General features: G+C 33.6%; 1 protein-coding gene across 1 annotated transcript in view; it reads right to left on the reverse strand.

Moving 5' to 3' along the window:
* Positions 1 to 25,679, reverse strand: part of LOC118735295 (protein rolling stone-like) — a 75,157-nt gene that overhangs the window by 25,182 nt on the left and 24,296 nt on the right. The gene's annotated exons all lie outside the window — the stretch shown is intronic.

The following is a 25,679-nucleotide window of genomic DNA, read 5'->3' on the forward strand; positions in this document are numbered from 1 at the left end:
CTTGATATGAAGACTCTGACAGGCATAAAATTCCTTTGTAGCCTTGCTGGCAACATTCGAGAGGTGTGAGTTCCAATTGAGCCTTTTGTTCAGAGTTACTTCTAGATTCTTCGCCTTTTCTGAGAACTCAATTTCTGTCCCTTCCAAGGTGGGTCTAGTAAAGTTGACTTTCCTTCTTTTGGTAAATGGGACAAGGGTGGACTTCAGTGGGTTTATTGACAACCCCTTTCAGCGCACCCGTCTTCAGTAAATATATAGTTTATCACAAGTTTATAATTCTGTTATATAGGGATGTTCGTATTGTATAGTATATTGACAATAATAAGGGTATATGTACGTGCGTACTTACGAATCAGGTATACTTATTTACATGAAGTGCACGGACTTCGAAAAAATTAACATTGGTAGATTTTACTTACAAAAGTTAGTAGATTTTTCAAAATAAACAATATCAGATAGTTTTTACTCATTAGGATAAAACACTGCGAATTCATAAAAGATTGTGTTACCAGAGCAGATGGATTTTCGATTCGGTGGTTCTTAATGTCAAAGTGATTCTGTAATTCTTACGGGCATTGTACGAACACTTTTTATACCCGAGCGCACTTGTGCACAAGGGTATTATAACTTTGTTCACATAACGGTTGTTTGTAACAGCCAAAACGAATCGAGATAGGTATAGAAAAATGTATACATAAATGATCACAATGAAAAGAGAAGTCGATTAGGCCATGTCTATCTGTCCATCTGTCCGTCCGTGTACACGATAACTCGAGCAAAAATTGAGATATCTCAACGAAATTTGGTATACAGAATTACCCAAGGTAGGTTGTTATTGGTATAAATATTTGCAGATAACAAATACAGCCATGTTTTACACAACAGAGGTGTTAAATCACTCTGCAAATTTTTGAACAAAAAGCTTTCCGAAGTTTTATAAAGGGCGAAATCGGACCGTAACCACCCACGCCCATTTCCCATATAACGGTAATTTTCAGAAATACGAAAATGCTGGCATTTTAGTAATTACTGAAGCTTTTTCACAGAAAATTGATATTTAAAATGACTTTTAGACGTAAAATAAGAATATTATAATTTTTTGGAAAATAGGCGTAGCCACGCCCACTTATGGTTACATGTGTATATCTCGGTAACCGCTAGACCAATTTCTCCAAAACTTGGCACCGTTGTTGGCCTTGGTACAACATACCAAATTATTAAAATCGGACAACAACTACGCCCACATCCCATGTACCGGTTATTTAGAGAAATACGAAATCTTCGATAAATCAGTAAATACTACAGCTAATTTATTCAAAACTGATGTTTGCAATAACTCTTTAACAAAAATACGTTTATGATAAAATTTTGGAAAACGGGCGTGGCACCGCCCTCTATGACCATATATGTGTATCTCGGTAACCGTTCGATCCATTTGTATCAAACTCGAAACTATTATTGCACTTCCCACTTAAAAGAACAACATTGAAAATTATTTAAATAGGACTAAAATTACGCCCACTTTTCATATAACGGTAAATTTCAGAAATGCTTGAAGCTTCGATATTTCGAAATTTAAGGACGCTAATTTACTCAAAAATAATACAAACAACAATCCCTTGAAAAGAAGTAACATTATTATACTGCCCATATATACAGTGACAAGTTCTAACGACTTTCATCCTTTTGTTGTATATTCTTGTTGGTACATCCCTACTCCCTCTCTCATAACGATTTCAAGTCAATACAACAACAATAAAAAAACCAGCAGACAAAAATGTAAATTAAGGCAGATGTTACAGTTTTGCACTCACTCTCAGTCTTGCATTTGACAGTTATCTCTTACTTAGTTGGAAGTCAGATAAATTTTTTCTATATTGTAATTTATTGAGGAAGTGATCCCCAGTAAATAACATAGTTAATCAGGAACCATAAATGTAAATAATAGATTTACTGCGGCAAGGCGGGACCGCACGAAAAGTGGCAAACAATTTTGGAATTCGCTACTTGAAAATGTTAAGACTGACAAAAAATATAGCCTAAAGTGTTCCCAAGGACAAAGGAAGTCTGTCAAAAAATATTACGGTACGATATCTTGTGAACTTAGCAGCAAGTAGCGATGCAGCCACTATTACAGAAGCGCTTAAGGTATTAAACTTCAACGCAAATCAATAGAAAGCGAGGCGAAGAATTGCCAAATTGAGCGCAAAGGCATCATAAAGAAGAAAAAAGCAAATTTGACCATAATACAGTATATTTTGCTTAGCTGCACATCCTTCTTTGCACGAAAAACTTGTGCACGTAACCGAAAAAGGCGCTTAAGCGAATTTTCTTTACTACTTCAATGAGTAAGGTATCCGAATCCCTATGAAACCAAATGTTGGCGGAGCACTTACCATGTAGAAATTACTGCAAGCGAAATTTTTACCGAATGTTATCTAATTATCTATATAACTACATAAATTGATAGCCATTTTCGTTGTTCTGCGAGATGAGCAAAATAAATAAAAGGTTGTAAAATTAGGTAATTGTAGGGCCAGTGCAGGTAAACGTAATACTTTCATTGATAATTGATACTAGTTGCACAATTTTTAAGGCAGGTATCGCCAATGCGCAGGTATGTTGAATGCATCTATCGGAGCAGTTTCCTTATAAATGTTAAAAATAATGCTTTTGATGCGCATTTTGGGGTAGGTATCTTAAATGTGCACTTAAGCATAGAGGCAGCAAAGCAAAATATACTGTACATGTGCGAGTGTGGCAGCATTTCGCTGCATCGCACGAAAACTGAACCGTTGCCTATTGGGATATGTTAGGCCGTTCAGAATGCAATAAAAAACATATTTTTAAGTTTCAATTGAAGGTTATTTGCTCTGACAAGACTAAATTAATCGCTTTCAATCAGATGGCCGGGCATGGTAAGTTAAGGAATGCAACCGCTTTCCCACCGAAACTGCTGACACTGATAATCTTAGCTATTCAAATGATGTCACATCTGGTGCACCTGCACAAATGTCTTAAATATCAAATTCTCTGGAATAATTATTATTATGACAAAGCAATAGCACAATAGACAACGAGTTACAATAACTGGCAGCAGCACCAAATACATTATGGAAATAAGACAAAATAAAATAGATTCCTAAAATTGCAGCGGCAGCGACAGCAACCGGAGCATCATCAAATACATTATGGAAATAAAACAAAATAAAATAGATTCCTCAAATTGCAGCGGCAGCGACAGCAACCGAAGCATCATCAAATACTTCATGGAAATAAAACAAAAGGAAACAGCTTCCTAAAAATTGCAGTGACAGCGACAACAACCGACAGCAGCTTAGGTTAGATTAAGAATTGTATAATTAAATAAAGGCAGACTCAATTTGGAGTGACGACTGACAAGTCAACCCGCGAGTTCTTATCTGGCGCCCAACGTGGGGCCATAAGAATATAAAAATTAATTATTGATCGGAAAAGGACTTCGGACAATCCTTAAGATCAAAGTTTTCAATATTGCTATAAAAAGTATCCTTGGGATAAAAAAAAGGAGAAATAACGCAATAAGTGTTAATTTTTATTTTCTGTGCCCACAATCAACTAACTTAAATTGACGTAGTTTGAGACTCATCAATCAAGTTATCCAAGATATCTGGACATTAAGGACCTCCAAAGGACGAAGGAGCTCTGCCAGAAATCACAGCAATCAAGTATCCTACCACCGGAGAAAAGTAAACAAATTAATTTTAAGTGAATAATTTTAAGGGAATAAATTGTAAAGTGACAAAGTGAATAAATTTATAAAGGGACAAAATGAGTACGGATAGTGAAATTTTAGCACAACTTTTTGCAGCTCAGACACACGATTTAAAAATTGAAATAGAGCAATTAAGACTTCAATTAAGAAATTTGACAAGCACACATAATGTGACAGAATTCGAGACACAAAGCATTGCAGAAACAATTCAATGTAATGAGACTTTAGATATCATAAAATCATTACCCGAATTCAATGGTAAGGGCTACGTGAGCTGGAGAGAAGCAGCTCATAACACTATTTCATTGTACGTTAAAGGAAGTAGGAAATATTTTGCCGCACTAACTATTCTCAGGAATAAAATTACACAAGAAGCCAACGATACTCTAACAAATCATGGCACAGTTCTTAATTTTGAGGCCATCATAAGCCGACTAGACTTTGCTTATGCAGATAAACGTCCTCTGCATATATTAGAACAAGAATTGAATCTAATACGGCAAACGAATTTGAACTTAGTAGATTATTATAACAAAGTGAATTCGCAATTGACACTAATGATTAATAAAACTATTATGACCTACGGGAATAGCTCAGAGATAACTAAAGAATACAACAAAAGGCATCGGTCAGATGCACTGAGAGTTTTTATAACAGGATTAAATTATCCTTTAAATAATATTTTAATGGCCATTAACCCCACAGATCTACCCAATGCATTAGCTAAGGCCCAAGAAATGGAGTCTAACCAAATTAGAATCCAATTCGCAAATGAATTCATTCAAGCCAGAAGCCAAATGAACAGAAATAGGAATTCTAACAATAATAATAAGAATTTCCCTAAACCAAATAGTTATAATCAACATTCGAATAGTTTACGTTTTGACCAACGTGCCGGTCAACAGAACAACAGTTATAGAAATTTTGGTTGGCAAAATCAACCTAAGCCAGAACCGATGGAAGTGGATAGTTCAGGCCAATTTAAACAACAAACCAACTCTCAAGCAAGGCAGAATACTTATAAGCCTAACTACCAATCTAATAATAACCCGGAAGAGCGAACGCCAAAAAGAAGTTTCGGGTCAGGTAATAGTCATCAACCCCAACCGAAACAACAAAGAATTAACAATATACAGGAGAATGCTTTTTTAGACGAAGCAACCCCTTGCCTTTCATATTCAGACAACTGCGAGGCACAAACAGAAAATTAAAAGTATTGATAGACACAGGAGCAACAAATTGCTTCTGTAAACCAAACATTCTACCTAATAGAGAGCAATTAGAAATTGCAAAACGCGTAAGAACGATAAATGGTTATACAACAATTACGCATTGTTATAATGCATACATCTTTAACCACTCAACACGATTTTATGAAGTTAAAAATTTAGAAAGCGATATACTAATAGGAATGAATTTGCTAAGCAAAGCGAAAATACAATTAAATTTTGAAGATAATACACTCTTAACAAAAAAGAGAAATTTTACACCCTTGACGAAATCGAGCTAGGACAAATAAATAACTTAAAAGAAAACAACGAGCATAAAATAGGGGAAATAAAAAGTATGATTTTAAATGAACATGGGAAAATAGATACGTCGCTACCTTTTAGAACGGACGTAAACGCAGAAATCAGGACTATTACAGACAGTCCTATTTGGAGTAAGCAATATCCTTACCCGCTATCAGCCAATGAATTTGTTAATGAAGAAATAAGAAAAATGATAAAACAAAATATTATAAGAGAAAGCAAGAGCCCCTATAATTCACCCATATGGGTGGATCCCAAGAAAGGTACCAATGAAGACGGTACTCCAAAAATGAGGATGGTTATTGATTACAAAAAGTTAAACGAGAAAACGATAGCAGACAAGTATCCCATCCCAGATTGCAATGTAATACTTTCCAATTTAGGGAAAGCGAAAGTTTTCTCTACAATCGATTTAGAATCGGGTTTCCATCAAATATTAATGAAACCAGAAGATATTGAAAAAACAGCATTTTCCGTGAACAACGGCAAATACGAATATATTCGAATGCCTTTTGGATTACGGAATGCTCCTTCAATATTCCAACGAGCTATGGATAATATCCTTCGTCAATACGTAGGAAAATTTTGTCACGTCTATATAGACGATATCATAGTTTACTCTAGCAACGCTGACGAGCACTATGAACATTTAGTTAAAATAATAAATACACTGCAAAAAGCACATATGAAAATATCACTTGAGAAATCAGAATTTTTCAAGTCAAACGTAGAATTTTTGGGCTACCAAGTAGCTCATAATGTTATTAAAACGGACGAAAAGAAAATTGAAACAATAAGGAATTATCCTGTACCAAGAACGCTAAGGCAATTAAGGAGCTTCTTAGGAATGACAGGGTATTATAGGAAGTTTGTGTACAAGTATGCACACATAACAAAGCCATTAACAAAGTATTTAGCAGGAGAAAACGGAAGAGTTTCTCAAAATCAGTCAAAAAAGTTATAATTGAATTAGATAAAGAGGCATTAAACGCAGTAGACAAACTAAAAAACGAATTAATTCAACAAGTAGAATTGACACAACCAAATTTTAGCAAGAAATTTATACTAACAACAGACGCATCCAATGAAGCAATTGGAGCTGTACTAGCACAAGATAATAAGCCCATTACGTTTATTTCAAAAACCCTAAACAAAACTGAACGAAATTATGCGACAAACGAAAAGGAGTTATACGCAATCGTATGGGAGTTAAAGAGTCTAAGAAACTACTTATACGGAGTAGCGGATTTAGAAATTCATACAGACCACCAACCTCTAACTTTCGCAGTATCGGCAAGAAACCCCAATTCTAAAATGAAAAGGTGGCACGCCTTGATAGAGGAATATGCACCTAAAATTATATATAAACCAGGGAATACCAATCATATAGCAGATGCTCTTTCTAGACAGTTTTTAAACAATAATAATTTAGAAAATGGCAACGACGACCTAACAGAAACTGCACATTCAGCAGAAAGTTTAGATATTTTTCACATTAAAACAATTAAGAAACCTCTAAACTCCTTTCCACAGCAAATAGTATTAAACAAGGATAGTACGAATGACCATTTTAGAACGAAAAATTTTAACTCGTTTCGACATCATATAAAATATAAAGACTTGGAGTTTTTAAAAGAAATTATAGGAGAACGATTGAATAAGAATCTGCTAACAGGAATTCATTGTAATATGGAAGACTTATATGAAGTAAAACAAATTTTAAGGAATAGAATAGCAAAGAAAATTTTTCATACAGACGTAATAGCAATGGATGTAATTAACGAAGAAGACCAGGAGAAGATTGTGAGACAAACTCACACCAGGGCGCACAGAAACTATAAGGAAAATATCAAACAGATTTTTAAGGACTACTACTGGCCCGAAATGAAAAAACAATTCAAACAATTTATTAGAAACTGCGATATCTGCAATAAAAATAAATACGATAGACACCCTAAACAAATTCCAATTGGCGAGGCACCAATCCCAAACAAGGAGGGAGAACAGATACACATTGACATATTCTTTGCGCTAAACTTAAAATTCTTAACTTTAATAGACGCATACTCAAAATTTTTGGTGATTAAACACATTGATGATAAAACTAAACTACAAGATAAAGTATTAGAAGCTTTACAAAGCTTCCCAGCGGTAAAGAGGATAACTTGCGATAACGAACCGGGATTTAGTTCAGCACAATTTAAATCTTTTGCAGAACGAATGAAAATACAAATTAAATTTTGCGACCCTAAGCATTCAACAACTAATGGACAAATAGAAAGAGTCCACTCCACAATAATAGAAATTGCAAAATGCATTAGGGAGGAGTTTGAAATAGTAAATGATATAGAAAGATAATTCGAAGACCATTCATATGATATAATATAAATATATTTATAGGAAAATTAAAAAAATCGAAATTATGGCCATTGTTTTAATAATAAGGTATTTGATTTGTAACGCAAAGTCTTCGGTGGTTTTATTTCACTGTTGGTAGTTGTACTTAAACCTAACTGTATAAAATTATATACCAAATTATCTTTTAATATAGTTAATTACGTGTTTCTTTTAGAAACCATACGTTTTGTTAAAACAATGGCCAAAATTTCGATTTTTTAGTTTTACTCGTAATATGTATATAAATATAAATATATGAAAGGTTTTTTAATGACCTCAACCAGCTTTATTCTTTACGTATGCCTCATTTATAAATGAGTCTGCAGAGAGAATGCTTCTGATATATTTTCTAGGTAAATGGCGCAAGTGCTTGTTCATCTGAAGATGACGGCGCAGTCTGATAATTCTGATAGCGACGACGATGGTTTATTAGAGGAACTATTGAGGGATAGAGAGAGGAAGAAGAGGAATAGCATTAAAAATTATTTGGAGGAAGTGGTACCTACCTATACTGAGGCGTGAGTTTAAGATGCACTTCCGTATATCGAAGGAACTGTTTCTCAATTTGTCAGTTAAATTTGAGGAAAGCGATATATATAAGAGGCTTCGAGTCGATAAGCGTTTACCAGGGAAGACAAACATGACAGTTTTCTTATGGTTTGCCGGTCACGAGGCATGCAGCTTTCGTGACTTATAGCAGTTTGAGTCCAGAGGTTATACGATGGCCTACTGAGGAGAAGAAGCGAGATTCGGCACTTTGTTTAGTAGAAAATGCGGCTTTGCAAAAACAATCGGTAAGTGGTAAAACCATAATTGTGCCCTTAATTTTCAAAGTGGTCTAGGTCACTTCACGTCTTATGCTTATAAATATATGCTAAAATGCATTGATGGCACGCATATCGTCATTGATCCTCCAGCTGAGCGGAAAGATGACTACATTGACCGGAAAGGCCATGCAGGCCATTTGCGATGAAAATAAAAAGTTTATCAACATATTCGTTGGCTTTCCCGGATCAAGTCACGATAGTTGGGTTATTCAGAACTCGCCTATTTACCAAAAATTGTCATCGTATTGTTGAGGTAATAATTTGTTAAAGTAATTTAATATATTAGTGGCATATACATATATAACGTTAATATACCCTATTGTTTTTAATCTTAAAGATTACTACTTACTAGGAGACTCTGCTTACCCGTGCACTCAGTACGTAATCACGCCATATAAGGATAATGGCCACTTGACGGCCGCGCAGAAAAACTTCAATGTGAAGCTAAGCTTCGGTCGCGTTTCAATTGAGCACACATTCGGAATCCTGCGATTTAGGCAGTTGTACTATTGTAAGCTAAGGGGTAGTAGGAAGTTGTGCCACTTCATAAGGGCGTGTTGCACCTTGCACAATATTGCGAACGAGAATTTTCGTCAGAAGTTTTAATTGAAGAAAGAGCAGAAAATGAATGTGGTGAAACATCTAGAGGAAACTCTGTTCGGGATGTCATTTGTATGGATTTGCCACCGAGGCAACAATAAAGAAGTATTCCTTAATTTTAACATTTAGATTAAGATTAAAATAAGTTTAATATTAAGATTTAGTTTAAGATTTAATGTAAGATTAAGATTAAGATTCAAATTAAGTTTAAGTTAAGATTTATTTTAAGATTTAGTATAAGACTAAGATTAAGATTAAAATTAGGTTTAAGTTAAGAATTAGGTTAAGATTTAGTATAAGACTAAGATTAGGATTTAGTTTAAGATTAAGATTAAGTTTTATTATTAAGATTAAGATTAAGTTTTATTATTAAGATTTAGTTTAATATTAAGATTAAGTATATTTAAGATTGATCATTAAAAATGAATTTAATAAATTAATGGTCGAAATTTGTCAAAAAGAAACTGTTATTATTTCACACACAGGTGCACGTATGTATGTATGTATTATGGATAAGGAACTTGCAATATTTGTAAGCTTTAACTAGGTCATAGATCGCCCATGTAGAGGATAATAATAGGTCGTAGCCAAAAGCAAATTTCCAAAATTATAACTCGCTCTTTATTCAGTCTTTAGTTCAAAATACAGTTTAGTAAAAAGGACCCTTAATGTTAAATGAAAAAAAATAAAGTTTGCTTGTAGCAAGCTATAGCACAAATATTATAAGTACACTAAGATTACCGGCAACAGTTAGCCACCGAAGTGCTGGAAAATTGGAAAGATTATAATGAAGTAATCTTCTCAACGCAGCTAATGGGCCAAGTTCAAGAGGCTCAGAATTCAATGGATGCACAAGAGGTTCAAAATGCGTTGTATGAACAAGAGGCCCAAAATCTAGTAGAAGCACTGGTAATGCAAAGCCCACAACGAAATGTGGAAACGCTCCCATTCGAGGGAAACTCATGTTCGGCTGAGAAGCAGGCATGGGTTGAAGCCCCAGTAAAGCTGATGCTTACGTTAATCGAGGAGCTACGGCCTAAAGTGGGGAAGAGCGCATCCGTTAAAAATAAAACAAAAATGTGGAAACTTATAACTGAGCGTATGGCAGAGCAAGGGTATATCTTCACAACAGCGCAGATTGAAAATAAATTTCGAACAATGGAACGCAATTTTAAGAAGGCGAATCTGCACAACATACAAACAGGCAGAAAAAGGCTGACGTGTCCATACCAGAAGTAAGGAATTATAAATTTACTATTTTTTCATGTACATAATTTAAATGTTTTGCCACAGTAGCGTGCTGAAATGACTCGCTTATATATACACGAGATTTGGAAGTTTTTATCCAGACGTCCAATCGACATGTTTGAGATATCGTTGGAAAGGTCTTGCAGAGTGAGTCCAGAAAATGTATTCAAGCTTCATAAACGAATAGCCGGATTCTTAAAAATTAGGCTAAAGTGTTGCGAAACAAAAAACGTTTTTTTGCTTTTGGCGGTTTAAGGGGGCATGTGGGTACACCCAACATATTTAGTGTTATTCTATAGGCCAATACCTTTCAAACAATACCTTATATATTAAGTTCCGGCTACTAGTTGGAAAGATATAGAGGTAAATGTGTTTTGGTTCGTGTCTCCACTAGGAGATGCTTTGGTATGTATGTGGCGTCTGTACGTACCATGATTTAATTTTTTTCAAACTTTCAGGAATTAAAGTACAAAAAAAACTAAGAAGGTTTTGTTCCAGGATGTTTTGATTCGTATGCCTTTGTGGGCGTGGCTGCTGTCTGAAATTCGAAAAAAGCCAATTTTTTAAACTACCACTGAGGCCGCACTACTCAGTCCATGTCATTGATGTGGATATCAGTAGAAGGGCCTTCAAACAGGCTATCTAACTCTATCTTTTGTGTTTACAAAATATAAATATGTCATAACGTTATTGCCTGAAAACTAAAAATCGGGCTGCTGAAAATATAGATTTCGAAAATTTTCTCAAAAAATGGTTACTCGATTTTATTCTTAGTTTCCACAAATCTAGCCCGAAACCTTAGCTTTCGTCTGGTATATAGCTTATATCTGGGAAAACTCTCGTTGTGGAGATATTGCGATTCAAATTGAAATAATGTCGCTCCAAAATGGGTCAAATGGTTAAAAATTAACATATCCGTCTAATTTGGTTATTTTAAGATATAAAAATAACTTACCCAGTTCCCCAAAAAAATTGCCCATTCCCCGATTGCCACTTAAACCGAATTTCCCTGAAAATCGGGGAATTTTCCGCGAGTTGACAAGTTGAATGATGCAGCTGTGCTAATCACTTCCTAAATGTCTTGGAAACCACAATTTGTGTGTATTTTAGAGCACTTAACCTACCTGGGAAGACGCGTACATAAATATGTATGTATGAATGCATTTAGTTCACCCAGTGTGCCGCTACTACTTACATACATATGTATAAATTGCCACTGAGCAAAACTACTTGAGAAAAAAGCATTCGTTTAGTAGCACGAGTACAACATCGTACACGTAATAGAAATAAAACTTCTTAAAAAGAGCACATGCGTGCGCCCCACGCCCGGTAGAAGTCGTAACAAAAATACGAGACTACGAACTACGAAACCTACGAAAACTACGAGGCAATTCGAAAAATTATGTGTTTCAATGGACACATCGATTTGAATATATAATTTAGATTTAGATAATATTTTTAGCAATTTATTTGAGAAAAATAGCACATTTAGATTATTGTTTGTATTTTGGTCGATTTTAAATTTGCTACCCCAAAATAATTGATATCAAATAAAACACCTCTTTGAGGTAAAAGTTTCGAGTGACGAAAGCTGAACTAGAAACACAAAATTTATGATATCAATTTCGTGACGAAAATTATACGCATTTTTTGACTGCCTTTGAAACGTACGGAAAATCTTTTTTTATTTATTCGGAACGTTGCGTTTTCTGCTAGAAACACAAAATAAACAAGTAAGAAAGTCTAAGTTCGGGCGGAGCCGAACATTAAATACCCGGCGCAAGTATTAAATATATGTTTTTTCACCCTTCCGAAACCTTCCGCTAGATGGTAAGCCGAGGTGTATCAATTTTGAGTAAATTAGCGTCCTTCAATTTCGAAATATTGATGTTTCAAGCATTTCTTAAATTTACCGTTATATGAGAATCAGCCGTTATTTTAGTCCGATTTCAATAATTTTCAAGGTTTTGCTTACACGTGGCAAGTACAATAACCATACCGAGTTTGGTACAAATTGGTAGAACGGTTACCGATATACTTATATGTGATCATAAGTGGGCGGTGCCACGCCCATTTTCCAAAATTTTACAATAAGCGTATTTCTTGGTAAAGAATTGTTGCAAGCATCAATTTTGAATAAATTAGCTTCAATATTTAATGATTTATCGAAGATTTTGTATTTCTCTAAATTACCGTTATATGGGATGTGGGCGTGGTTATTGTCCGATTTTAAAAAGTTTCGGCGGTTTTTTATGCTGTACCAAGGCCAACAACTGTGCCAAGTTTGGAAGAAATTGGTGCAGCGGTTACCAAGATATACACATGTAACCATAAGTGGGCGTGGCTACGCCCATTTTCCAAAAATTTATAATATTCTTATTTTTCGTCTAAAACTTATTATAAATATCAATTTTGAGTGAATAATCTCCAGTAGTTACTAAAATATCGCAGTTTTCGTATTTCTGGAAATTACCGTTATATGGGAAGTGGGCGTGATTAAAGTCCGATTTCGCCCATTTTCAATACCAACCTACCTTGGATTAAGGGAAACCTACATACTAAATTTCGTTGAGATATCTCAATTTTTGCTCGAGTTATCGTGTACACGGACAGACGGACAGACGGACGGACAGACAGACATGGCTTAATCGATTTCTTTTTTCATCCTGATCATTTATGTATACATTTGTCTATATCTATCTCGATTCGTTTTGGCTGTTACAAACAACCGTTATGTGAACAAAATTAATATACCCTTGTGCACAAGTGCGCTCGGGTATAAAAACAAAACTTTTGTGAACGATTCGGATCAATAAAAAAGATTTTCCCTACGTTTCCAAGGCAGTTAAAAAATGCGTATAATTTTCGTCGCGAAATTGATATCATAAATTTTGTGTTTCTAGTTCAGCTTTCGTCACTCGAAAATTTTACCTCAAAGAGTTGTTTTATTTGATATGTAACTTTCTTTAAGGATTATACCTAACGTAAAAATAAGTATGCCATATGTTCTACTCTTAAGCATCAGAATAGCTTAAGGCCTCAGCAGCCAAAGCTATCCCCTCTGTTAGTTTTAAGTTTTACAAACTTTCCTAAGAGCTATAAAAAAAATAAATAACAAATAGTCTCTTCACAGGACATGCTCGAACAAAAGCGAACAGTGCATTCCATATAACGAGATCAAAAGTGGTATTAGTCGCATGTTCCTTTGCGATTGCTACCGGAGTCATCCCGGATTAGTCGATTTTTTTGCAGGGTATTTATAAACGCATGATTCAATAATTAAAGGTTAGATAAACTGACAGTTGTCTCTCTCGCACTGCTCTCTTAGCAGTGGCACCGTGTTGCTTCTTTGAAAATTTGCTTCAAAAAGTCCAGCTTTTATTTGAAATAGAATTATACGTTTTTGTATAATTTGTGTATTTGTATATGCATATAAAGCACATTTAACTGATGAAAACAATTTTTTTTTTGTAATTCGATGCCTACATAAAACTCATAGTAGTGTTATTTTAATTTTGAGCCCTTTTGAGGTTTTTATACCGCTAAATAGCATATAAATTACGTAATTAACGTAGATAATATTTATTTAAATATTTCGTTTAAAATACCAAATTTCCTGCAAATACATCAAAATTTACAAAAGGAATTTCACTACTAAGTGCCTACTTTGCGTAGTTTGCTACTACCATTTTCGCACCAAGGGATTTCACTCTTCCCCTTTTTGTGTACTTCGTAAATTCAACCTTTTGTAAGGCAGCAGTCAATAATTATCTAACCTTTAATTATTGAATCATATTATAAACGTATGTGTTCCTTTTCTTTCGTACGTGTTTATTGATATATCTGTACTGTAGTGTTTTCGGACGGTACTAGCTCTTACTGCCAATATAGGAGTACAGTAAAACCCGTTTAAGTACCTCACGAAAAATGTCAGCGTTTTGAGGTACTTAGGCGGGTTGGGTACTTAAAAGAACCCGCTTAGGTACCTCGATGCGGGTACTTAAGCGAACATTGAAGTAGCTACACCTTCTTGTTAACTTGCATAAATATGTAAATCCTTAATTAAAACATCAACATTTAATGAATAATACGTAGCTTAAAACCAAGATCGTAAAGTTGTTTAAACAGATAAACAAATAAAGAAAAAAAAATGATAAAGCAATGGTATGTAATTTTTACAAGAATTAAATTTTTTAAAAAGTCATTGATTATTCATATTTATACATACATAGACACAGTGTTGCACATACATATCATTTAGGACCAAATTCAGAATAATATTGTTTGCCACTTCTGTTTATTTATAAATTTTTAAGAGTTTTCAATTAAAATACAGTAAATTTCCTAACAAATACCATATAAACGCCATTTCTGTTTATTTGTCAATTTTTAAGATTTTTCAATTAAAATACAGTTAATTTCCTAACAAATACCATATAAACCTCAGCTTAAGCTTTCGAAGAACACTTAAAAAAAATGCATCCAAATTTCAAACTTTTTCTCATTTTTATTGCCCATTAAATTTCAGTGTAATAATGTGTATGTTTAACTGGCTAAAAATTACCGTTTAGAATATCTTTGCAGGAATCTTAAAAGAGCACTTAAAAGGGGAAAACTGGTTTTCACTGTATTACATATATGGTTGACAAGAAAATAGTTTATGTAAAGCCGGTTTGATAACAATGCCTTTTATCATTACTCTTGTACATTCCAAATTCTTTTGGTTTCCAAATCGATTTTTATGTATCTATTAACATATTTTGGAAGGTTTATAAGTTAAAAGTAACCGGTTAAACCTAAACCGGTTTTTGAAAATTTCATTTTTTCAAAAATTTATCAGGGATTGAAAATTTAGAGATTTTTTTTTTAAGTACAATATGTATATCAGCAAATAATTATTGAATCTCAATAAAAATTGGATTGTATGTTGAAAAATTGTAGGAGAACAGAAAAAAATTAATTCACGTAAAAAAAAATAGTTTATAAATAATTTATGTTACAATAAACAAATGGTAATTTAACTAACTTCTCGGTGTTGTAGAAAAAATTTTTTTTAGCGAAAATATTCGTTTAACTAAATGACTGCACAAGAAAATTTTAGTGCTCTCTTACCAGAAAAAAAACTGATCGATTTAACGTGTTATATAGCGGCCGAGGCGGACGCACTAGGCCGAGCGCTGCGTCTGACACCGAGCTTTTCGGACATACTTCTATGCTCTGCAGATTGCTAAATTTAAGGGCAAATATTAAATGAAATTATCAAATATTTATTAACATTTAGAATTTATTTCCTTACAGATTTAATAACTTTCATTTTAGAACTTTTACAATAATTAGAAATAATCTTACACTCAAGAGCATTATTATCACACGGCATGAACGAATAAAAAGCACGGGTTCCGTTAATGGTTTTCGCTGTAGCAAACCGTTCCTTCAAACATTCTTCGTGCTGTTTATATATTTATCTAAAGAACAGAAATTAAATTCAATTTTTTTAAAATATGATTTTGCCCATTCAAAAAGCCCTTTCGTTGTAACTATTGTTTTGTCTTGCAAGCTGGCACGGTATGCGTTTCTTTTTACACAACCACCTATACCATCACAAGCACCTTTGCCGTGCGCTGTCGCGAAGAAATGCCATTCTGCTGGTACGTAAAAATCTGTTTCGTGAAATAATAAATTTAAAAAATTAAATCTGTTCTTGTATTGAGATCCAGCTCCATCAGAAAAATATATAATTTTTTAGTGTTTCGTTCACCAAACTTGTCTTTCAAAAATTGAATTAACTTCGAATTATATAAGTGCACTCCAGTTGCATCGTGATTTTCGTACTCCGAAAGTACAACAAAATTGAGATTACGCACAGCATCATTGTTTTTGTAGTATATTACATATATAGCATTTTCAGTTTAAATTAAACTTTTTTCAAATTAAATGAAACCTTTTTCAGGTTAAGCGAAACCTTTTTCAAATTAAATGAAACCCTTTTCATGTTAAGCGAAACCTTTTTCAAATTAAATGAAACCTTTTTCAGATTCAGTGAAACTTTATTCAAATTAAATGAAACTTTTTTCAGATTCAATGAAACTTTATTCAAACCAAATGAAACTTTTTTCAAATTAAATGAAACTTTATTCAAATTAAGTATTAAACATTTTTAAATTAAGGAACAGAAAATCAACTTAACCTATTAATAGCCGTTTGCGCCATGTCTGGCTAACACTAAAGGCTCTGTTATGCATATTTGGCATTGCTTGAGAGTTGTCACATAAGGAATCTGTTAAATGAGCTTCGCGTGTAAGCTGTTACCCAACGCACAGCATTACATACGTAGGTAGAAGTCTGTTGGTTTTTGATTTCTACGTAAAAACACACACAAATACTCTCCCTTCTCACTCACTCGCTTAAGCGAAATGTAAACTTTGGCATTTGCATAACAATTGTCTCATTATTTTCTTTTAACTTAAACAAACCCTATGGATTAGAGCACAGTCTAATCACGGCAACATTCAGCTTCGGTTCAAGAATAATTTTGACATGTCCCATTTCTCTTTTCCTTTTCACATCATCCTTTACATGTACTCCCGAAAACAGAGATATTTGAAGTTTTATAAAATGAATAAATTATATGATTTGCCTAGTTACCAAAACCACTCGAAAATCACAGCAAACCAACCAACCTACCAGAGCTTTATTTTAAGAAATGAAACCACCAATTTTGGTCCAATTGGACCGAAACGGCAACACTGTATTTAACATGCCTTGACCGTAAGGGAGAGCAACACGTAACAGCTAATTCAAAGTAATCCAAAAAAGAAGTTTCATTTCGTTTGAATAAAGTTTCATTTAATTTGAAAAAAGTTTCATTTAATTTGAATAAAGTTTCATTGAATCTGAAAAAGGTCTCATTTAATTTGAATAAAGTTTCACTGAATCTGAAAAAGGTTTCATTTAATTTGAAAAAGGTTTCGCTTAATTTGAAAATGGTTTCATTTAAACTGAAAATGCTATACATGCAATGATGCTTGATCTTTACTCCAATGTTGAGATTGTATCGCATTTGGGACATGGAATGAATAATTTTCTGAGAAGTCAAGTGTGACTAAAAATTCACCTGGTTGAAGAGAATTTTTAACGTCATTCAAATATATTCCTTGAGATTCAGCAATAAAATCGTGTTTTAAAACATCCGCTAAAGTTTCTTTAAATTTTAAAAAAAAATCATCAACTTTTTCAGTCTCACGAAGCAATTGGCATCTGCAATATATTTTTATAAAAAAAAAAAAAATATTAAAAATAAATTGGAAAATTTCGCAGAATCAATACCTGTCAGTAGTAAGCCATTGGTTAAAAGAAACACTCTCAATGCCGTGACTTTCTAAAGACTCTTTCAAATCGTTCAGAATTTTTTCGGTAGCTGGACAATTTTTACAATTACCAAGAAAACAATCCGCTGTGGGTTTGGAACAAACCATAGCTTCTAAACAGAGGTGTTAAAGAATGCAGTCATTTTTAACTAAATTATTCATTTGATTGAAGTCCCGAGTGATTGCAATAATTTTTTGTTAGTCCTGACTAAGACTAAAAAAAAATTAGTCTTTATTCTTTTTTTGATTTATGATTCATAAATCACTTTTTTATTCATTTTTTGTTAGTCACTTGATTTCAGCCATTGAATTGCATTCTTTCAGTCACTTTTTGTTAGTTATTTGATTTCAGCCATTGGAATGCATTCTTTTGCAGTACTTTGAATTTTTTTCAGGCATCGAGAACGCATTCTGGTTTTGGTTTATTTATGCATGAAAACAAAAGGTAGTTTAAAAAAATGCGAACAAAACTCTAGGGAACGTTCTTAAGAAGAACAGAATGAGAAAAGTTCGTGTCGCAAGTCTTTCGTTCAGAATGTGCAAATTACATTCGGGCTGAGGTGGAGTTTGTTAGATTTTATACTGATCTACATCCCAACTGTAGCAATATGATTTACTCATACATAAGTAGTAAATGATATTTTGTATGTATTGAATTGACTTATGTTAAAAATTTTTCATTTTTTTTCATAATAAAATATTCGAGCGGAACAGACTAGTCTGCATTTAAACCGTTTTTATTTTACAAAAAGAAAATACTTAAGTATATAAAAAATGTCTTCCGCAATAAGTGATTTTTCCTCCGACGATTCCGTGGAGCGGAAGGCGGAAGCGTAATATTTTAAATGAAAATCCTTCTACTAGCAAGAAGGCGAGATTTGATGTGCAGGAGTCATCAAAGAGCGGCGAAAATTCGAGCACGAGTAATTTGCAAAAAATGGAAGGGAATCGTAGTGCAATTTTGTACGATGAGTACTTCAAAATTATAAAAAAGGTATGTGTCTACTGTTATTTATTCAAACCCAATCTTGGGACAAACTAGTTTTGGTTAGGCAAAAACAAGTTGGACGCAACAATACTGTGGATTGCTTAGCTGGTGTTGGACTGATAAGGTTTTTTTTAAGCGCGGCCAAAGGCGGCATACGCGTTAAGGTTTCCTGTGCAAAAATACTGTGGTCGCATGACCGTGTAGCCCAGGAAAAACTAGTTTGTCCTAACATACATAATAAAGCTGAGACGTTCTTACAAATATGTGTATCCTTTTCTGTGTCTCATTAAAGTTGAATGCGACAGATTTCCAAAGGAAACGAAATGGCATTTTAGTAGAATGTCGTATATGTGAAACACAGCTACAAGGTTCAATGCAAATAACGTCGAATTTTGTAAGACATTAAAAAAGCGGCATATAAAACAATTTAACGAGTATCAAGAACTCAAAGCAACCAGAAGTAAAGTAAAGTCTGGTAGCCAAGAAACATTCAACAATCTAGTTGTGCAATTTATCACGCAAAATATGCTTCCCATGTCTATTGTCGATGGAAATTCATTTAAGAATTTAGTTGCATATGCCAACCCTCAACTTAAATTGATTAGTAGACAAACCGCAGCAAACATAGTGGACGATTTTTATGTTGCTATGATCAAAAACATAAAACAAATGTTAACACAGTGCAAATATGTCTGCACTACTGCTGATATATGGTCGACTAAGCACAGAAGTTTTTTTGGATATACTTGCCATTGGCTAGATGAGTCATTCCAAAGGAAATCACTTGCTTTAGCATGTCAACGATTTTATGGAGCTCATACTTTCGATCGTATTCATGATATGATACTAAAAATACATGCAGAGTTTGGTCTTAACAGTAACAATGTGTCTGCCACTATAACTGATAATGGTTCCAATTTTATAAAGGCGTTTAAAGAGTTTGGATTGAGTACTCCCTCACTAATATGTCATAAGGAGGATGAAGTTGAGGAAGTGGAAAATATGGATGAATTGAATGCAGTTGAATTTTCCAACAATTTCTTTGACAGCTCATTGCCAAAGCATATAAGGTGTGCAACTCACACATTGAACTTAGTAGCCACGACGGATTTAGTTCAGCTAATAAAAAGTGATTCAAGTATCTACGAAAAGCATAAAAAAGTAAGTAGGATTTCTGTGATGTTTTGCAATCAGTGTTGGGCAAAATTGTATTTATTAAGTATTAAGTACAAAAGTATTTATGCCGTGCGCAAGTTTTTTACTTGAATATTTAGAATAAAAATTTTTTCGACCATCTACTCTATTTAATCGGAAATTAACCACACATATTTATTTTGATTTCATATATGTTCATACGTAGGTGATTAAGAAGTGTTCCGATCTGTGGTGTAAGGTTAATAGACCGAAATCATCTGAAAAGATTATAACTAAATTGGGTTCACAGCTTAAATATCCGGTTGTGACAAGGTGGAACTCATTGTACGACTCCATTCAATGTTTGATGTCCATAAGGAAAATATAAACGAGCTTTGTGAAGAGCTTGAAGTGAAACAGTTTCACGAAAATGATTTTAAATATTTGGACGAGTATTTGAAATTGTTAGAACCGATATCAAAAGCGATTGATTTTTTGCAGCAAGACAATAGAATGGTTTATGGCTATCTTCTTCCTACATTGGCGACGCTAAGAACAAAATATCGGAAGATTCGAGCAAATAGCATATTAAAAAATTTTGATAACATAGTTACTTCATTGGAAGAATCATTGCAAAAGAGATTTCGTAAATATTATGATTAGGAAAATTCAAACGACGCTGTTATAGCTGCGGTACTTTGTCCAGACATTAAGACAAAGTGGGTCAAGTGTTTGAATTCGTCGTTTGATACTGACAAAGTTAAGGAAATCAATGATTTAGTAAAAAATATCTTATCTGAGGAATTCGACTCTAATATCATTCCTATTCAATACAAAACACCATGCGAACCTAATAATAGCGAATTTTTTGATTTTTCTTTGACTGGTAATGACTAGTTAAAACCGTAAAAATAAGTAAATAAATTTTAAATTTCTTTTTCAGACGATTCCATGGCTCAGAGTATCACCAATTGTTCTTCTGTCGAGGAGGAGTTTTTGTCGTATATGGTAGACAAAACTACCGAAATTACTATGCTTAACCGGTACCCGATTATTAAGAAAGCGTACCTTAAATATAATACACCCTTGCCATCTTCGGCCGCAGTAGAAAGGCTTTTTTCGTTTGCTTCCTTACTGAATACCCCACGCCGTGGAACGCTTTCTGACAACAAGTTCGAAAAATTGCTGTTGCTAAAAGTTAACGGAGACGTATAACTAAGTAAACATGTTCTCATGCACTTTGTTGTATTTTCATGTACATAATACCTACATATTATGTACATACATATAATAAATACAAATTTATTGCATTGGAAGTTTTTGGAATTCATTGACATTTTCTAAATATTTTATATATTAACTACTGGGGTTTTAGTTAGGCTTTTTGTATACTCATTTACTTATTTTCCAAACAAATAAGTATTATAATTCTATGAAGAAGTGCGCGCAAAGATTGCTTTAGAACTTCATTATTCACCTCGGACTGCAAAAATGACTAATTAGTCATGAATAACAGAAAATACTAATGACTTCAAATTTGCAGTCTTTAGTCAAACATGTGATTGTTTGGCTGCAGTTAATAAGCCTTAGTCAGTGAATGTGACTGCAACGATTTAAAGTCACGAAGACTGCATTCTTTAACACCTCTGCTTCTAAATAATCTCTGTAAGTATCTCGATAATCGAATATTTTACGTAAAAATTCTTCTTTCATTCCTCTCATTTTTAATCGAATATTGCCATGTATTTTGCACACGCAAACATTGTGTGTACCTTTAGCACCCACTAAGATACACTGCTCGGCTCTTAAAAGTCTAAAAGCTGACAAAGAAATCTTTAAATGAGGATTTTCTTTTACAAACTCAGAGTGTAAATCATCGAGATATCCCAACAGCAAACGTTTCTAAAAAAAAGTAATCTTATTTACTTTAAATATTAAATAAGTATTCGAAATAATTAATAATAAATAAAAGATTGAAAAAAATTATAAAAAAGCTTTTTATACATAAATTATTATCATAACATAGCTATTTTTTTTTAATTAAATAATTTATAAATTAATCAAAATATTTAGTATTGCTTACTGTTTCGTGTTGACGTTTACCATCAACTTTGTTGAAAATTGATGAACTTAAAACATTTTACACCTGGCATTACTCTGCTGACGTTATCAGAAAGGTAAAAGTCTTTCACTTTTTCGGTCAGATCCGAGCTCATACCTCGACGCACTCTCTTATCAGGTTGACTGCAGTATCCTTTGTTTTCTTTTAAATTTTTAGCCGAAACAACTAAACGTCTGCTCACGCCGAATTCTCTAGCTATTTTTCTAGTTGACCACTTCACTGGTAATGTTGTAAATAAAACAATTTTTTCTCCTCGCGTCGATGCATTTGACAATGCTATTTTAAAATCACTTATCCAATCATCACAACCGTTATCGGTCAGAATACTTGAATTGTTACTGTTTAAAGATTTTTTTAGAATTTCACTGTCTGCTCAGATATATTTAACTTAATTTTTTTTTGCAGGGTTAACTATGATAGCTTCATGAACCGCAGCTGCTAATTTTAATATTTTATTCATATCATCAACATATTTACACTCATAGTTTTTATCTTCTTTCGAAACATGTGATAATTCTAACTCTTCTTCGTCTTCATCACTCTGTAAGTTACAATTTTCTACACCCTGCTCTTGTTTATTTAAATCTTGAAATCGAGTGGAATTTTTCATTTCATACAGTCGTCTTTTACACGAAGCACAAACGAATGAACCATGTAAACCACTAATCTTTTTATCACATTTTTCAGATAAAAAATGTTATTTTTTCTTACGCAATAATTTTTGCGTTTTTTTTTTTGAAAGGATTACAACACTTATGTGGTGGCTCCATGATAAAAATAAAACAATTAATGCGAGCGAAATAACAAATGCAAGCAAAGCGTGCAATTGTCATTTGTTTTTGCGTTTACTTAAAGCTAGGTAATCGCAGCGCTCGGCCTAGTGCATCCGCCCTGGCCGCTATCTAACACGTTAAATCGATCAGATCTTTTTTCTGGTAAGATAGCACTAAAATTTTCTTGTGCAGTCATTTAGTTAATAGTTAAATGAATATTTTTGCTAAAAAAACATTTTTTTCTACAACACCGAGAAGTTAGTTAAATTACCATTTGTTTATTGTAACATTAATTATTTATAAACTATTTTTTTTACGTGAATTAATTTTTTTTCTGTTCTCCTACTATTTTTCAACATACAATCCAATTTTTATTGAGATTCAATAGTTATTTGCTGATATATTGTACTTAAAAAAAAATTTCTAAATTTTCAATCCCTGATAAATTTTTGAAAAATTGAAATTTTCAAAAATCGTTTTAGGGCATTACTTTTAACTTATAAACCTTCCAAAAAATGTTAATGGATACATACAAATCGAATAGTAGATTTTTAGTGGCCCGCTTAAGAAATTTTGACTCATAGTGGCATAACCCAAAGTAAAAAATTTTAAAATTGGGGTTATGCCACTTGGGACTCTGTCACGGCACCATCCTAGATATTATGTATACTCAAATATATACGTTGTTTCGATGCACGTTTATTTTATCCGTACTATGAAATAAGGCTATTTTCTATGGTTCAAATGCAATTCAAGTTAATAACAATGTCCCTTATCGTGAGTTTCGCCTGAAAACAAATTTGCCCGAATTTTTTTCAACCGTAGTGAATACGTGGAAGTGGAAAGTGAACGATTTCGGGAGAGGGAATGAACCGCCATTGACAAAAATGCAACCCCCGACCACCTAGGTCCCCTGGTTCCCTAGGGACCCCTTAGAAAAATTGCCAAAAAGCACAATTTTCATTTGCGTTTCTTCGCTTGAAATATGTTAAATATTCATTTGCACAATACATTTTTATATACACATTTTTATATACAAGACATTTTTATAAAACACCCAGTAACCAAAATAGACATTACTGGGCGGCAGCCTCAGGTTTACCACACAGAAAGGGAATTCTAGTTACCTCATCCTTTCCAAAGGTTTCATCACTGGGGCGGTAGCCCCAGTTAGGTCACACAGAAAGGAGAATTCTACATAATAAGGGTTATAATCCCTAAGCGCGGCCGAAGGCCGCCTACGCAGAAAGGGATTCTACGCAAAAATACTGTGGACGCAAGTAAAAATTGCGATTTTTGGCCATTTTTCTAAGGGGTCCCTAGGGAACCATAGGGGACCTAGGTGGTCGGGGGTTGCATTTTTGTCAATGGCGGTTCATTCGCTCTCCAAAAAGGTCGGTTTGAGGTGCCACGCCCACTCCCCTTCGCCCACCGCACCTTTAACGAACGGCCATAATGGAAAGTTTCCCCCATAAAAATGAAAATATAACGGCAATATTTCTTGTTTATAATGGATTAGATCCATCGCACACCACGGACTTTATCGGCCGCCGATTTAGATGGGCTCGCTAGTCTTTCCATTGCACCACAACTTATTGGTCGGAGCGATTAAGCTGGAGGAGTGTGCGCACCTCCATACATCTTCATGTACATATTTCAAGCGAGCCCTATTATTTAAATAGGCGGCCGATAAACTCTGTGGTATGCGGTGGCTCTTATAGCTGCATCCTTACACCTATTCCGTGTGTTGCAATATCCACGAAAGCAGCAGTTAACTTTTTATGAAGAAAAATATTTAAAAATATTCGAAAATTATTATTTATTTTTCCAACGTCAAAAGGTGGATTTTTTTTTGAAAAATTTGGTACAATAAAAAATACGAAACACGTTTTCAGTCAGATAGCTAACATGGCGGATAAGAAGAAGAAGTGAAACTACATTCTAAAAATTATTGTATCATGGTTGTGAGCTTTGCACTCGGTATACACTACATTTTCTCACAGTTACAGAATCCAGCTCCAGATGTGTTGCGGATTGAGCAGGAAGTTTTATTCTGCATCTATTGTAAGTGCTTAATATCAGCAACAAATATATTTTGTGTGAAGCAACACTTCAATAAAATGTGGCAATATTTCCACCTGGAGAATTTTTTATCTATTAAGCTCCGTACATACATGTATGCAATGTGAATTAAACAAGGTGTAATTTACCCTCTTTTAAGGTACTATTATGCCAAAAAATATACACAAACGATTCAAAATTCACAAGCAAATTTTTCAATTTGACTTTATATGTATGTACAAGAAATTTTTATGCTTTAATCGAAAAAAATGTTCGTTATATACATTTTTGGGGCATATATCAAGCATATTTTTAATATTTTGGAGTCATTTTAATGATCATATAATTATGTTTTTTGTGCATGTTTCTGTCTTCCTACAAATAACATTCAATAAGCATTTTAAGTCTCAATAAAACATATTTGATCTCAACCTTAAATGTTTAAATTCCTTAAAGAAGTATGATTTTTATGGACTCCTTCAAAATGCCTTCAGAAGTGTGTCCTACAAAAGCCCTTCTGGAAGCTCTTCTTTGAGTAGCGAAAGCAGAAGCCCTTCAATTTGTGCCACTCCATACAAAAAAGGAAGGAGAAAGGAATGACTTTCAGAAGTGCCTTTTTGAAGAGATTTTAACTCCTGAAATTATCTACTGCGTATTATGTGTGACACCTCAGCGGTGTACCTGTTCAGGAACTTGCACTTTTTTGGTATTTGCTTGAAGATACAAAATTAGATTTTAACCAAATAAACTAAACAGAAAGAAGGTAAACTCACCAGATATTGTTCAACATGTTAGAAAAAAATGTTTCATCATCGATTTTCGACTACTTATGACAGAAAGCTTAACCTTTTTTTCAAAGAAAAAATCTCCTAAAAA

Source organism: Rhagoletis pomonella, unplaced genomic scaffold (assembly GCF_013731165.1).
Source record: "Rhagoletis pomonella isolate Grant_MI unplaced genomic scaffold, Rhpom_1.0 Rhpom_scaffold_00003, whole genome shotgun sequence".
NCBI lineage: Eukaryota > Metazoa > Arthropoda > Insecta > Diptera > Tephritidae > Rhagoletis > Rhagoletis pomonella.